The sequence below is a fragment of the Cynocephalus volans genome, chromosome 6 (genome assembly GCF_027409185.1).
Source record: "Cynocephalus volans isolate mCynVol1 chromosome 6, mCynVol1.pri, whole genome shotgun sequence".
In the NCBI taxonomy this organism is placed as follows: domain Eukaryota; kingdom Metazoa; phylum Chordata; class Mammalia; order Dermoptera; family Cynocephalidae; genus Cynocephalus; species Cynocephalus volans.
The window spans coordinates 43,980,641-43,998,670 of record NC_084465.1 but is presented as its reverse complement, the minus strand read 5'-3'; the positions used below and the strand labels follow the sequence as shown (position 1 = coordinate 43,998,670).

The 18,030-nt window shown below is 34.7% G+C and overlaps 1 protein-coding gene and 1 pseudogene across 7 annotated transcripts in view; one reads left to right on the top strand and one right to left on the bottom strand.

The window, feature by feature from the left end:
* The window catches only part of IMMP2L (inner mitochondrial membrane peptidase subunit 2), an 896,337-nt gene that overhangs the window by 508,529 nt on the left and 369,778 nt on the right, over nt 1-18,030 (bottom strand). The window lies entirely within an intron of this gene.
* LOC134380673 (nucleophosmin-like) lies at nt 5,029-5,876 on the top strand (annotated as a pseudogene).

Genomic DNA, 18,030 nt, shown 5'->3' with positions numbered 1-18,030 from the left:
CCAGAAAACTGGACTCAAACAGCATAAATCTATGAACTCTATTGTGATGGGTCTGAAAGGAAGAACATAATTAAGAATAGGAGTCTGGCAGAACTCACAAACTAGCGTCTGTTCAGTTTCTAAGTGCCTTAATTCAAATAAACAGCTTGAAAAGGGAATTACTTTCTCTTTGTTTTGTTTGTAAACTAATTTTTTTTTTACTAAGTTATTTACTTTACTTTTTTGTGTAGTTTTGTAGTCTGTTTTTTTTCTCCATTATTTTTTATTATGGCAAAATACACATATTTGCCATTGTAACAAATTTTAATTGCATAGTGGTATCAAGTACATTCATATTGTTGTGCTACCATCACCATTTCTATCTTACAAAACTGAAACTCTGTACCCATTAAACTATAATCTCTCATTCCTCTCTACCCCCTGCTCCTGGCAACCACCTTCTACTTTCTGTATCTAAGATTTTGACTACTCTAGGTACCACATACAAGTGTAATCATACTGTACCCGTCTTTTTGTGATTGGCTTACTTCACTTAGCATAGTGTCTTCAAGGGTCATCTATATTGTGGCATATGTCCAAATTTCCCTCTTTTTTTAAGACTGTATGATATTCTTTTGTATGTATATCATACATTTTGCTTAATCATTCATCCATCAATAGATACTTTGGTTGCTTCTGCATTTTGGTTATAGTGAATAATGTTGCTATAAATGTGGGTATATAAATATCACTTCAAGACCCTGCTTTCAATTCTTTTGGATATATACCCCAAAGTGGAACTGCCGGATCATACGGTAATCTTATTTTTAATTTTTTGAGAAAATGCCATAAGATTTTCCACAGCAGCTGTTTATCTTTTAATGTATTTAAGTTATTTTACTATTTTACTAATTTTGTTAGTGCTTTTTAATTACTTATTTTACTGAAATTTCAATTTTTCCTGACTAGGTCAGGAAACACACCTGCCCTCTTCACAGCTGGCCTTCAGCTCTTCCCTCTGTGTATGCCCAATAATGTGGAATTTTAGCTACTCCTGACTCACTCTCATCTAACTGATTATCCTCATTACTGTTCCAGACTTTCCTTGTTGACTTCACTCATGAACCACAAATCGTATTTTTTTCCACTTTCTATAGATTTTTTGGGGGGGTCTGCTCTATCAGAAATGACCATTTATTTCATTTTGCCTTGGACCTTACTAGTTTACCTGATTTTCCAGCCTAGTTATTTATAGGTCTCCCTTCAAGCTAAAAATTATATGGACACCGTAACTCTAGAGCACCTCAGCTTCAACGCAAATAGCATCAGGTCACCAATGAGAATCACATTACTACAAACTTCCCAAAACAAAAGGGTTGTTGCAATTTGTCCCACCTCAAGTTTACTGAGAAGCACACTTCCCAATGACTAAGTATCTTACCCAGGATATAATACAGGGAGAATCAAGTATTATGCTTACCCTCTAATATCTTTCTAAGTTTAACATAAGAACTGGCCTACAAAAGAACTGACTCTGAGAAACATATAAGAGCCTATGGGTTCTGTATTACTCGAATCAGAATCCCCAGTAAAATAATACTGACAGAGAGAAAGGTATGCAGGCTATAGTGATCTGACCTAACACCCAAGATGTGGCTTCTGAGCTATTGGGTACTCGCAGGAAGAATATGTTGATGAATTGGAATATCTTTTCCATCAACCACCTCACCTCTGCTTTTTTTTTTTTTTTGCAGATCTCTGCCTACTAACCTAGCTGTTGTTGTGTTGTTCATGCTGTCATTACAAACTGGAAAGAAGATAAATTTCTACTCACTTCATTAAAACAGTAAATTCTTTGCATAAAAATACTTTTCATTCTCGATAATTTTATTTAGGTATATTTAAGGAACACTGGATGTGTATACCTTTGTGATGAAATTTGAAAACTAATATTCTGTTGGATATGTTTTCTGTAAAAATGAACTTAATTTTGAATGTTAAAATAATTTATAAATCTAGATTTACCAAAAAAGTTGTGAAAATTATTTGCAAAAATAATCTATCTGTGATTGGTTTTTATTTGTGGGTTTAGGTTCTTTTTTAAAAAAACCTGAACCTTTGCTTTTATATCTGAGCATTCTAAACTCATTTAGCTAGAAAACCAAATTCCCTGTGGTCCCATTAAGTATGTTGCTAAGCAAAGCATCTAGCAGCATCTATAAACAAGAGGTTTGGATGTTAGCCAATCTTACAAGTTGAGAGTAGGTCAGTGCATTTTAAACCAGCACATCATTTAAAAAGAAAGGTATCTTGCTGCTAAGCCAGTTTACATTTCCTTTTGGACAAATATCCACATTTATTGACCTATGTTGAATTTATTTTGCTTTTTTACCCTTGCCATTGAAGCACATCCAATATTGTTATATAGACTTTACTGAATAAGGACTTCCTTAATTTGAAAAACAGATCTAAGGGTAATCTTAAAGATCTACTTGCATACCTTTCAAGCAAGGTTGTAAATTAGATACCAGCCTTTCCTTACATTCTTTTTATAGGAAATAATTTGTCATGAGTAAATAATCCAGCCTCTAAAATTGACGCTAACATTAAAGTTTCTATGGCTTCTTAAATAGATATGAGATCATCTGTTACTGAATTAAATATTAGCTTGCTAGAGCTACTATAACAAAGTATTACAAACAAGGTGGCTTCAACAACAGAAACTTTTGTCTCACAGAATGGAGGCTAGAAGTCCAAAATCAAGGTGTCTTCAGAGTTGCTTTCTTCTGAGGGTTGTGAGGGAGAATCTGTTACAGGCTTCTGTCTCCCTGGTGGTTTGCTGGCAATGTCAATCTCTGGTGCTCCTTGGCTTGTGATAGCATAACTCCAGTCTTCACATGGCCTTCTCCCTGTGTCTCAATCTCCACGTTCAAATTTCTCCATATTAGAAGGACACGGTCATACCAGATTAGGGTTCACCTTAATGATCTCATCTGAACTTGACCATTTGCAGAGATCTTTCCAAATAAGGTCTAATTCACAGATACTAAGGGTTAGGACTTCAACGTCTTTTGGTGGGACACAATTCAACCCATAACAAAATTCATTCATGAAGAAGTGTCACTGACTACACTGGCACACTAATATTTCCATATTTCTATCAGATCCAGTGGTTCTACTCTTTTGTTGTCTGGTCTCTTGTTGGTGGTATTTTTGTTATTTTAACTTTCTATATTAGATTTTTAAAGCACCTAAGCCAATTTGGGTTCATAAAAGAGATGTACATATACTTTTTAAATGATTTGTAATAAGACATATATACCGATGATGACATATATTCATAAGTCGTTTTGTCCTTTACATATGAATATACTGAAGGTTTATTTCAAAACTTAACACAGGGTTTAATAGATGAAACTGCTAAAACTGAGTCACTGTATTTTGGCACATATTATGGATTAGTATTTGAAAGAAAAAACCCAATTCTAAGAATCCTTTCCTACAAAAGAAAACAAGGTCTCTTTCTTTCTTAGTGGTAGTTCTCCCCTGAGGAGACCCAACAACTAAGTTGAGAAATCAAGGCAACCTTCAAACCTGGGATTCTGGAAGTGCAGCAAACAGACGGATTGGCAAGGAGATAAAGGGCAATTTAAGAACAAAACTCTTTGCTTCTGCAGCTACTACAGATGATCATGGCAGGGACAAATGTCCAGAATAACTGGTAGGAGTATAAAGTCCAGAAACACAGTTGTTTGAAAGAAGAGTGAGGCCAGAAGAGGAGCCCACAATAACAACAGTTTAGACCAATACTCTTAAGGACTAACGCCTGGGGTGGTCATTTCCAGAAAAATTGATGGCACTGGAAGTGAATGTACAGAAGTAGAGAATGTGATCTAAAGGGCAGACAACACTAGAAAAGATGATTCTCCAAACCTACACATTTTCCAGTATGTCTAAATAATAAGGTCTAAGGTTTCCTATCATTATCTCCCTAACTTCTGGTTCACCAGTGGTATCACGTCACCTACATTTTTCCCCCCTGTATTTGGAAAGATTCTTGAAACAGAAATATAAAGCTTGAGATACATAATCGTAGTATACAGACACAGTGATTTTATCTTATAATTAGGCTATACTGAATAGTTCTGGCTGCTCAGAAAGCAAAAAAAAAAAATGTTCTGATTGTGCGTTTATATTTTTATATTTCATTGGTCCATTTTCACCTCTGAGAAATCAGTATAAAAATGCAAAGTTTTACTAAGTGTTAAGCAATGAATGCAACCAGCTTTTTTTCATGAGCACTTCCACTAGCCCTTCCCTCAGAAGTATGCATGCAACACACACACACACACACACACACACACACACACACACACACACACACAAAGAGAGCACATGTGCACACCAGATGGCATACATTTATATTTAAAATTACCACAAATTAAGTTTTCCCATGAGGTCTTCTCAATATTACATTACCTTGAAATTATTAAAAACTCACTAGGGTAGCATAAAACCAGTGTTTTGACCCTCAAGGGAAATAATATTTGAGCCTAATTTTATAAATATCATAACAACCATTTAAATATTTGCTTTTAAAGCCTAAAGAGACAGAACCATTAGGGGACAACCTGCAGAATACAAATAATATAAAGCTTACTTGCCTCCATTCTCAAGATTCAAGATTTTTCTGCCTCAAAAGAGAACAAGGTCAATCTCAAAAGAGAATATGATCAATCAAATATATTTTAAGAAAAATATATTGCAAAATTTAGATATTTAAAGACCATATTCACAATGCTTAGAGTAAAAGAATCTGGGGAGAAAAGCCTAAAATTCTGAAGAAAATTAACCATCCTAATCAGACTGGGATTTGCTTAGGACATGTGTTAGGATGCTCCTTACATAAGAAGCAACATAATTTTTTCTTTTTTTTAATTAGAACTCTACTGCTTAGGGTGTGATTCCTTCCTGCATGGCTCTTCTGCGGAGCAGTAGTCATTTCTCTCGGTCCTCCTTCTCTCCCACCTAAGTGCATGCCACCACTCCATGGAAGATTCAATGGACATGGACATGATCCCCCTGAGGCCCCAGAACTATCTTTTTGGTTGTGAACTAAAGGCCAAAGATTATCACCTTCAGGTGGATAACGATGAAAATGAGCACCAGTTATCTTTAAGAACCGTCAGTTTAGGGGCTAGTGCAAAGGATGCATTGCACAGTGTTGAAGTATGAGGGCAGCCCAATTAAAGTAACACTGGCAACTGTGAAAATGTCTGTACAGCCTATGGTTTCCCTTGGGTGCTTTGAGGTAAAGCCACCTGTGGTCTTACGGTTGAAGTGTGGCTCAGGGCCTGTGCATATTAGTGGACAACACTTAGTTGCTGTGGAGGAAGATGCAGGATCCAAGGATGTAGAGAAAGAGGATGCAAAACTCTTAAATATGTCTGGAAAGCGATCTGCCCCTGGGAGTGGTAGCAAGCTTCCACATAAAAAGGTAAAACTTGCTGCCAATGAGGATGACGATGACAACGACGATGACGATGAGTTTGATGATGAAGAAACTGAAGAAAAAGCTCCAGTAAAGAAATGTGTATGAGATATTCCAGCCAAAAATACACAAAAATCAAACCAGAATGCAAAAGACTCAAAACCATCAACGCCAAGATCAAAAGGTCAAGAATCCTTTGAAAAACAGGAAAAAACTCCTAAAACACCAAAAGGACCTAGTTCTGTAGAAGACATTAAAGCAAAAATGCAAGCAAGTATAGAAAAAGGTGGTCCTCTTCCCAAGTGGAAGCCAAGTTCATCAATTACGTGAAGAACTACTTCTGGATGACTGACCAGGAGGCTATTCAAGATCTCTGGCAGTGGAGGAAATCTCTTTAAGAAAATAGTTTAAATAGTTTGTTAAAATTTTCTGTCTTATTTCATTTCCATAACAGTTGACCTTTGGCCATCCTTTTTATAATGCAGAGTGAGAACTTTCCCTACCGTGTTTGATTAATGTTGTCCATGTTCCATTGCCAAGAATGTGTTGTCCGAAAATGCCTGTTTAGTTTTTAAGATGGAACCCCACCCTTTGCTTGCTTTTAAGTATGTATGGAATGTTATGATGGGACATGGTAGTAGTGGTGGTCAGACATGGAGATGGTGGGGAGACAAAAATATACATGTGAAATAAACTCAGTATTTTAATAAAGTAAAAAATAAATAACTCTACTGCTTAAAAAAAATCAGGTAGCTTACACTAAACGCATATAGAAATGTAACTGAAATATATTAAATCAAGAATTAAAAATGTAAGGGCCAAGTGATAAGGAAAGGTGAGGGATGGGAAAAGGAAAAAGTAATAAGTACCGTAAAGAGAAGAAAGGGTGAGATACTGTGGGCTGGGTTAAAAATAGGGCACAGGCATTTGGGAAATTCTTCTCTGATTTAACAAAAGCAATATTAATCTCAATCAAAAAAGTAATATGTGCCCAGAAGGATTTATTCAACATCATGGGCATATACTGAGGTTATATTATGAAGATAAAAAAATCATATGTGTCACCTGCTAAATCTGTTTGCTTAAATGGTATAAAATGTAAGGAACTCTCATGGTACAAATATGCATCATGGTGCTAGTTCCCAAGCAGACTCCACTCAACTTCGAGTTCTCTGGAGACATAAGAAAGGAAACACAACAGCTTTACTTATTACTGATAGAGGACTCAATATTCAATTTAAATTCAAAATTAGAACACTCTATGATGTAATTTCTTATCTGTCAATACTTCTTCAATGCAGTTGTATATATGTCATATTATAAAAGTGTTTTTTAAAAGCAACTTACCATTAAATTAATTAAAATCAACTTGAACTTGACCAAATAGTGGAGAATGCATGGTACAATGTTGGGAAAACCACTGTATAAGCAATAGAACAACTGGTTTCTATATAGCAAGAGAGAAATGTAACCAGCTGAAGGACTATTACTGCACCCCATGCCATAGACAAATGAACAACAGATGAAGTTAATAAGAATTCCAGCAAAAAATAACTGAGAGCTTAGGTAATAAAAACCTCAGGAGATTCTAATCTCCCAGAAGTAGGTCTTTCTCTCAAAGCATTAATATCACTACCAAAGTGCTGTAGTCATAGAAAGATTTTTAATAACCTGAATTTTCTTTTTCATAATTTAATATAATCAGATGATGTCATCTGAAAATTTAGTCTCTTTACATAAAATATAAGCCTATTTGTCAGACACTGCATTTTCCTGATAAGTTAATTTTTAGAAAATGATTTTTAAAAAGACATTTCTAAAACAACTTTCTACATGAATAAAAATGTAAGTATGAACACAAAAATTAATAAAAAATCATTGAATTATTTGCCCACATTTGGCCTCTCACACTAATTCTATTACACACTGCTTGTGAGCTACTTAGTAAACTTTCTAAAGATGCTGAGCATGTTAAGTCTGTGTCTGCACAGCAGAAGAAAAGCACTGTTGAAAGAGTGTGTGATTGTTTATATATTGCCTGAACCACTCGTGACAGCCACTGTGGCTCGGGGACCTATGCACTTACTTTTTTCTCATGTTTGATAAACAGTTAACTCTATTCTGTATATCCACTCTCAGAGAACAACAGTGAATGCATATCTGGAATAACAGCATAACTTCCAATCCCTGCTGGAATAGCAGATATAACCTGCCTCCTGGATGTTTACCATACCAGCAGAAGAACAAGCCAGGAGTGAAAAGCAATCTATACATAAAATAGGAATAAGATGAGTTGAAGATTAATCCTTTACAGAAAATATCGAGAAAACGAAGGTCAAATATGAGGGAAGAAACTTATAAGATTCTTTTAACATTTAAGAGAACCAAAAGCAAAAATATGCCATTCTCTGTTCTATTATTTCATGATCTTTTGATCTTTAAAAAAGAGAAGTAAATCTAAAATTTCAAATTACTATTCTAAAAATATCTATAGTGAGGTTAAATATATTAATGTAACATGTTTACTTAGCACCTTAAACATCTCTTAAGATGGATTACAAACATCAACTCTTCTCATAAACATGAACCACCCATGGGCATCCATTTGTATGGAATAACACACTTCAATTTTCATTACCTGCCTAATACCATAAAGGAAAATTACACACATATACATACATACCCATACTCACATCAAAAAAAATTTTAAACCTTAGGACCCTGGCCTTGGTTTCATTAGAATGATACTATAATCAACAGTGAACTGGCTATAAACACACACTCTTATAATAATATTATTTCACAACTGAACAATTCTAAATTCTTCAATCCTTTCACATAGTTAATATCATTGCATACTTACGAGACAGGCAAGGCAGGTACTACAAATCAGAAAACTGAGGCAGACAGAGGTTTAATGACTTCCTACCGCTGGTGAGTGGCAAAACCTAGTCTTCTGACTCCTAATTTAATGCATATTACCATGTATACCCAAGGCATATTTACATGCCTGCTACCTACAGCCACAGTCCATATTTTTATTGTATGTTTTATTTTTGCAGCTACTAGCTCACCCAATGCAAAAACATATTGCTGAATTTCAAAATTCTGAGTACTTACAGGAAATATGAAAGCCTAAATCTTTTGGTCCTTGTTTGCTTATGTTTAAATTTCACAAATACATTCTCTCTGCTTCAAAAAATTCTATTACTGTATGAAAAACTATTAACCAGCCTCCTACTGACTCTAGTAAAACAATTATTGAAAAAAGAACATAGCCCTATAAAGCATGTGTATGGAAACAAATATAATCCCTTTTTGGCACAGATGCACAAACTCAAATTGCCAAGAAAGAATCTGAGAGATATTTTGAAATCAATACTTGTGCAGTAAATGGTCACAGAGAAATATGAAAGGCAGGGGAGGTGCACATTTATAAAGCTCAGTATTAAAAGAATTCCTTTAAGTGAACCGGTCTTTCCAATAAAGAATAAAAAGCCAACAAATCAAAGATAAATAAGTCCCCTGGTGGAATACTAGGCATACAGAAGGCACTTAATAATTTCTTACTGCCATAAAGAATGTTTACTCTTTATAAAAACAAATACCTAACCTTATTAAATTGAAAATGATTTTTTGAAAGGTATCAGAAATTAAGTGGAAAATCAGAAAAAACTACTGCCTTCATTTCAGAGTCCTCATGACATTACATGTTCCAGCTCTACACAGGAGGATTAGGATAAACTACACAGCACCCTAATTGCTGTCTTGCTTCCATTTCTCACTCAACTGGCATATGGGCCAGCAGATGGTCAAGGAAAAGGTTTTACTACAATAGCCAACACTTTCCCCATCATGGCTTAGCCAAATTTAAGAAAAAATCCTGAAGTATCTACTCACTCTCTTCCATCCTAACTATAAACTTTCCTCACCACTCAAAGGGAGCTCAGGGAATAGCAGTATGTCAGCTCAGGTGGAACTGGGCTGGCTTCTAACACAAAAACTGCTTGAGATCACCACCCATATTTAAAAGGCCGAAAATTTTACTTTAACAAGCAATAAGAATAAACAGCTTCCGAATTTTGAATTTAAAAACTGAACAAAAAATCCAATTTTCATCCAGAGGAGAAAGAGTAAATAAAGCTCAGACTGAATGAGAAAGATCCTGCCTGTGTAACTGGTAATCAGGGCGAGGCCTTAAGTTTTTTCATGTTTTGGTTTCCTCATCTCTAAAATGAAGAAAGTAAAATTAGATATCCTAAAGTAGTTGATATGAAGATTAAAAGAAAAAACAGGTAAGACAATGGTTTTTGCTTTTACTTTTTTTAAGATATAAATTACATAGAGTAAAATTCACCGTCAAAAATTAAAAAAGCTCAAATTACTAGAAGCACAATGAAAGAGGGGTCATTACTACTGACCTCACAGAAATAAAGTGGTAATAAAGGAAAACTTTGAACAACTGTATAGAAACACAGTAGATAACTTAAATAAAATGGACAAATTCCTAGAAAGACACAAACTACTGAAACTGTGTCTAGAAGAAACATACATTCTGAAAATACCTACAATAAATAAAGGGATTAAAGTAGCAATCAAAAAACTACCCACAAAGAAAAGCTCAGGATCAGATAGCTTCTCCACTAAATTTTACCCAAACATATGGAGAATTAATACCAAGTCTTCACAAAATCTTCCAAAGAGAAGGGAGCACATCTTAATTTATTCTTTATGGCCAGTACCATAACCAGAAAAAACATCACAAGAAAAACACAGACCAATATCTCTTATAAATATGGAGGCAAAATATTAACAAAATACTGGCAAACTGAATGCAGCAAAATATATAAATAATTATACTGCATGACTAAATAAATGAGATTTATCCCAGGGATGAAAAAACATCTGAAAATCAATTAATGTAATATATCATACCAAAATAATAAAAAAACAAAAATCACATGATCATCTCAATAGTTGCAGGAAAAGCCTTGGAAAAAACCCAACACCCTTTCATGATTTAAAGAGGAAAAAAAAAAATTACAAATAAAAGGGAACTTCATCAACCTGACAAAAGGAATGTATGAAAAACCCACAGCTTACATCATACTTAATGGTGAAAAACTGGATACTCTCCCCCTAAGATCAGCAACAAGACAAGGATTTCTTCTCTTGCCACTTCTATTCACTACTGTATTGGAGGTTCTAGTCAGAACAATTAGGCAAGAAAAAGAAAAAAATGAAAAAATCTAGATTGGAAAGGAAGAAGTAAAACTAACTATTCATAGATGACATGATCTTGTATATAAAAAGGAATCCACTAAAATCCTATTATGAACTAATAAAAAGTTCAGTAAAGTTCCAAGATACAAGATCAATATACAAAAATTGTTCTATTTCTATACAGTTGCAATGAACAATCCAAAAATAAATTATGAAAACAATTCTATTTATACTAGCTTAAAAAGAATAAACTACTTAGGAATAAATTTAACAAAAGAAGTGCAAAACTTACACTCTGAAAACCATGAAACATTGTGGAAAGAAATTAAAGATCTAAATGAATTGAAATCTATCCATTCATTGTTTGAAAGACTTAACTTTGTTAAGACGGAAATACTTTCCAAACTGATCTACAGATTCAACGCAATACAAATCAGGAAATCAAGCTGACTTTTGTGTAGAAATTGAGAAGCTGATTCTAAAATTCCTATAAAATTGACCCAGAACAGTCAAAACAATATTAAGAACAAAAAACAAAATAAGAGGACTCACACTTCTTGATTTCAAATTTATTGTAAAGCAATACTAATGAAGGCAATGCGGTGCTATCACAAAGGTATACATAGATCAACGGAACAGAAGTAAAAGTCCAGAAATAAACCTAATTATATATGGTCAACTCATTAGCAACAAGGGTGCCAAAACTATCCAACGGGAAAAGAACAGTCTTTTCAATAAATGATTCCAGAACAACTGGGTGGGCATCTGCAAATGAATGAAGTTGCTCCACAATACATAAATAACTCTTCCAATTCATTATCCAGAATATAAAAGAAGGCTGTATTAGTCCATTTCCATTGCTTATAATAAAATACTTGAAACTGGGTGATTTATAAAAAAAACAAAATTTATTGCTTACAGTTTTGGAGGCTGGGAGTCCAAAGTGCATCTGGTGGCAGCAACAGTGACCAAAGGGTCTCACATTGCAAGATGCTAGAAGCAGAGAGAGCAGAGAGAGAAACAGATTCTCCTCTCTCTTCTTTTAAAGACCTCAGAACCATGCTCCTGGCCACATTTTTAATCCATTCACTATGGTGTGGTCCTACAATCTAATCACCTCTTCAAGGTTCCAACTTTCGATTACCATAATAGGATTTCCCACCTGTTGGGAAAATACAGGAAAATGTTCAAAGCCCCTCAGATGATCAGAATCTTGCCAAGCATTTGACGTAAATATGCGTGTGCACCCAGGTGTTCCTTGGTTATTGTCTGATGTAATTGCCCATGTGCACACACGTGTCCTGGGTTATGGACTTAAGTATAAAGGACGAGTGGCTCTGATCCACAGGGCCCCCTGCCCCCAGGGATTCCCCAAGGAGGGCCACGGGGAGGCTGCTACTGCTGCTGGAGGCTGTTGCTGCAAGTGTCCGCAGGACCCCGCCTCCACCCCCCAAGAGGCTGCTGCCACTCCTGCTGGAGGTTGCTATAAGCTGCTGCCTTTGTTGAGGACTGAGCTAGTGTAGTCTGCCAAAAGCCCAGGATCTTTCCCAATTACCTAGCATGGACCTGCATGTAAAGGGTCTGGGTACCCAGCCTGGTATGTGAGGGGTCTGTTGACCCAGTCTGTACAATGGGTTTGAAGGGTCTGAGCCCTAGCTCTGATAATATAAATGGAAACTTAGTATAACTAAAATAATGAAACATTTTGGCTTTAGTTATGATTTGCCTTACTCGGCAAGTGGCATAGTCAACAAATGGCACAATCATGTAGCTTTACACCACCTTCTTAAAAGTCACAGTAGGGGCCAAGTTTCTAATACATGAAACTTGGGGGACACAATTCAAGCTTCAAGGAGTTTTGGGGGAACATAATTCAATCCACTACAAAGCCTTACAACTCAAAATAGAAAGACAACCCAATTGAAAATGCATAAAGATGTAAAAATTTCTCCAAAGATGACAGCCAAATGACCAATAAGCACATGAGGAAATGCTCAACACCATTATTCATCAGGGAAATGCAAACCAAAACCACAATGAAATGTCACTTTACACCCTCTAGGATTGCTATAATCAAAAACACAGATAATAACAAGTGTTGACCAGGATATGGAGTGTATTAGTCAACTCGAGCTGCCAAAACAAAATAGCATAGAGTGGGTGGCTTAAACAACACAAATTTATTTCTCACAGTTCTGGAAGTTGGAAAGTTCAAGATCAAGGTGCCAGCCAATCTGGTTCCTGGTGAGGGCTCTCTTCGAGGCTTGCAGACAGCCTCCTTCACACTGTGTGATCACGTGGTCTTTCCATGGTGCATACAAGTGGAGGTGTGGAAGAGGAAGGAGCAAGCTCTCTGGTGCTTTTTATTATAAGAGTATTAATCCCATCATGAGGGTTCCACCTTTGTGACTTTATCTAGCCCCTAATTACCTTCCAAAGGCCCCATCTTGAAATGCCATCACATTGGGGGTGAGGTCTTCAATGTATAAATTTGGGGAAGACACAAACATTCAGTTCATAATATGTAGAAACTGGAAGACTCATATACTGCTGGTGGTAATATAAATTAGTGCTGTCATTTTGGAAAACAGTCCCAAAAACGATTATAAAGAGTTACCACATGACCTAGTAATTCCACTCCTAGATATATATCCAAGAGAGTTGAAAATATAGATCCACACAAAAACCTATACACCAGTGTTCATAGCAGTATTATTCATAACAGCCAAAAGGTGGAAACAACCCAAATGTCCATCAATGGATAAATGAATAAGCAAAATGTGGAATATCCACATAATGGAATATTATTCAGCCATATAAAATACTGACATGCTACAAGATGAATAAACTTTGAACATATTACACTAAGTCAAAGAAGCCAGTCACAAAAGATCGTATATGATATGATTCCATTCATATGAAATATCTACAACAGGAGACTCTAGAGAGAGAAAGATTAGTGGTTGGTTAGGGCCGAAGTGATAGGAGCAGGGGGATGGTGAGATGAAAGCTAACAGATATAGGGCTTCTTTTAGAGGTGATGAAAATGTTCTAAAATGACCTTTAGTGAGGGCTGCACATATCTGTGAATATATGAAGAACCACTGAACTGTACTCTTTAAACAAGTAAAATGTGTATGATGTATATGTGTACTGCATTTTGTTTGTTTTTTATTAACATTTATTTGTACATATTTGTGTGGTATAGTATGTTGTTTCAATACATGCATACCCTGCCCAATGATTCACTTAGGTGATACAGCATAGTTTTGTACCCATTAACAATGAATCTGTTTTAAAAAGTATTAATAACAGAAAAAAATTTCACTATCAAAAGCTTTTTTGAAATTAAAAAAATAAAAAAATAAAACCGTACACTAGAACAAAATGTAAAGAAACAAGAAAAAAAGTGTTGATTAATATAAAGAGAAGAAAAATGGCAAAATAAAGCACTTTCCAGTAACCCTTCCCTCACATAATGATCATCACTGCATTATTTCCAGAATAAATGCAATTAAGGTTTAATTTTTGAGGTATCTGAACTATATTACCTTACAGTTTTTCAAAATCTTTTCATAGGTATTTCTTTTCCTGCTGCAGACATGGTAAGCTCACTGAGGTTTAACTAGACTGTCTATTCTTTTATTTTAATTCTTAGGTTATACAATATGTACACTTTTAAGTAATAATATAACATAGAGGATAGGGGAGAAATACATACATACTACCCTACGTTTGTTGCTAAGAGGAATCTAAAAGCTGTTTATGAAAAAATGCATATTCCTTATCAGAAATTATTTGAAGAGATGCATAATGTACCTACGATGTGAAGCTGTAAAAACAAAAGTACACGGAATAACTTAAATAATGGGGAAATTTTTTTAAGTTTAAGAAACATATTTTTTCCTTTGTGAAAATTTGATTTTATGTGAGGAAATATATTTGATTTTATGTGAGGAAATATATTTCTAAATATGTCAGTAGGAAAAATATATTTGCCTCACTACAATTTAAAAGTATCTTTTAAGTCTGGCCGGTTAGCTTAGTTAGAGCGTGGTATCCTAACACCAAGGTCAAGGCTTAGGATCCTGTACCAGCCGGCCACCAAAAAACAAATAAAAGTATTTTTAAAAAGTATCTTTTGTTTTTTAAATATCATGTATGTGATAAATTTGAAATGAAGAGTTTGGAAAATTTAGTTTTGGCATAGTAATGACATCTCTTAAATCTATGCATATTATAAATCTACTCACAAATGTAGACTAACAAGGCGTCAAACTCCATTTGCTAATTCATGAAAATTAAAATATGCTACTTCAAAATATTGTAAATCATTTCAACGCATTCAAACCATGCACAAAATGAATGGTGCATACTGTGGACTCTCTTAACTACCTATGGTTTTTCAATGATCTTCTACCATTTATAGAACACCATTTACTTAATTTGGTTGTATTTCCTACGCATAGTATAAATTAGATAGAATTTGTGTTCCTTAATCTTTTCCTTTACTCATGAAATTTTCTTCCTGAATATCCACTTCATTAGATGACTACCAATTTTCAAGTTCACTGGTGAATGTGGATGAAAAAATAATAATAATAATAAAAATGTTGAATCTTAGTACTGAAAGAAAAATTCTTAGGAAAATGGTCAGGAAAAGTTTATCATCAGCACACAAAAACTTGACTTAAGTTACTGAGTTTTGCACTGTCCTGCTTTTTGAAAATTTGTTCTCTTCTTTGTCCTTCTCTCTGTTATTTATTATACTCTTTTATATATCTCCAAATTTAAAAGGTATAGGTGTTAAAAAGAGTATTAGAGAAAATGTAAAATTAAAGATCAGTTAATTTTGCTATTGACTAATACTTATAGATCCTTTAGTCCATAAAGTAACTAAAACAATTTTTATCATGGCCTTTGAAGATTAACCACAAGTTTAATTTATCTAGATTAATCTTTGCACTAAAATGTTCCCTAAGAGTTAGGAACATGTAAAATTTCTTTAATTCACATGTAGGTACATCAAATACAACAGAAAGATGGGGTTGGAAACTTTACGCCACAGAGCGTGGGAACCAGATGCAAGGTCAACAGAGGGCAGAAAGTTAAATCCTAGCTTCTACATTCCCTGTGTGTATTTTCCTGGGTTCTCACTTTATCATAACATAAAAATGAAGGCATATTGACAGTCAAATGAGATAAGAAGGCCCCTAGTACTATGTGCTTGAATATACTTTACACATTACTATTTCCAACCAGCTAGGGGATATATACGCACTCGTAAGAACAAGCAAGCATCTTTCCCATAATCACAGAACCAAATAATAAAATTGTGCTGAAATAAATGTACTAATTATTTTCTACTCAATTATGCACACGTTGACAAAACTCCTTTTTTTTTCATTTTGGCTGTATATGGGATATGTGCTTCATTTTACAAATTGAGAAAAATTTTGACATGTAGTATATGTATATTAGGTTTTATGATGTTTCCAGGATAGAAAAATGTATTCCTAAAGCAAATTCAGCATATTAAAATAACGTATATTATGGTGCCTAGTTCATGCTATTGCAAAAAGATAGGAAAAGGATATTTAGTATTTGTAAACACCAAATATCATACCATTGTTTCTATACTATCTTACTATTATACCATTATTACCTTGTTATCTTACAATTATTATCACTATATGTAGACCTATTTAAATATAATTAGGAGTATACGTTACCTGACGTCCTTATCACTATACTATTTTTGTTACCAGTAGACAATTTGCACGTACATTTAAGATCCACATAATAAGAACGTCTTGAGATCACTAAGTCCAATTTCCCCTGCTGTGGTTGGCTGGAGAATAAATAAAGCAATATCTTCACATGGTTTTCCAGAATAGGAAAAAAGTGTTTCTCCTAATCAAATACTATTAATGCATGCTTCTAAAGAATAATCCTATATCTGTGTTGCACTTATCATTATTCTGATATTTTCTTCATTTATTTATGTTTAATAGAATATAAGCTCTGTGAACAGGGACCTTGTCTGTCATCATTACATATTCAGTGCTCTAACCAATGCCTGATACATGATAAATGCTCAATAGACTTAATAAATGAGTAAAACCTGTATTTAAGCACCCTGAAATGCCACTGTAGGAAACGGTTTGCAAAGGAGATGTGGAAAAGCTAATGCATATTCTTATGGGTGTCCGTGGTGTGATGCACATGCTCTGGCCTCACACAGTCAGCTACGAGTTGGAGTCCAAAACCAGATGATCAATAAGAAGCATAAAGGAAGTACTGTTGCCCTAAAACACATAAAATTGAAAGTGGATACTGAGATAAACGCAAACGTTTTATATAATCCTAAACAAATGCCCAGCATTATTTAACCTAGTTATATGTCACAAACAATAACAAAAAATTGCCTGTAACTCTTTTCAATAGCGTGATAAGAGCTAACACAAGAATAAAGTACACTAAGGCCATCTTATCATTGCTTCCACATTTCTGATTACTTCTTACAGCTAAAACCAATAGCTATAAATTTTGTAGCTAGCTAATCTGTCACTTTAGATATGCTCAAACCTGGCTTACATATGGAACAAAATACTAACTAAAATTCTTTGGCTTCAAAAGCTTTAATAATAAACATTTCAATACACACAGCCATTTCTTCAATAAAAAGAAATAGGCATAAAAATAAATAAAAAGCATAAAAAAGATTTTTAAAGTTCTCTCCCCTAAGTGTGAGAAGAGGGAATGAGTGTGGAATTGATATATAAAATGAAGAATCTTGTTTTTTTCCTTTCTCGTCCAATCTTCAGTATAGTCAATTCTGTGTTACTGTCCATATATTTTACATTTTCAGGACTCAACTGCTCAGCATGCTCAACAGAACTCTGGGACAGGGTTCCCTCTTACCAGGCTAAAAGTATTAATGGAACTAAATCTACTGTTTGTTTCCAGTTTCTACTACCACAAGGTAGTTACCATTTCTTCTTTGGTCCTATCAGAACTATGGAGGTCAGAAGCTGTCCCAAGATCTCAACAGAATTCGATTTCAGAGGAGCCAGGCTACCTCTGAGCCCAGTACCCCCAACCTCTGTGATGTATTCCTTTCAAAGGAATCTGCAGACCCTCTGAAAACTCAAGAAAGCAGTCAGCTCAGATTCAAGACAGACCTTGTCAGTTTATCAACTGAAAAGGAGAAAAAGGGAGACAGTAAGTTTGAAAAATGGGAATTAGAAAATAAAGCACGAAGTACCCCCAGAGATGAAAAAGTGGGGTTAAGAAAATAAAGTCAATCATGTTCCTCCATGGTGTAAATCTGGGGT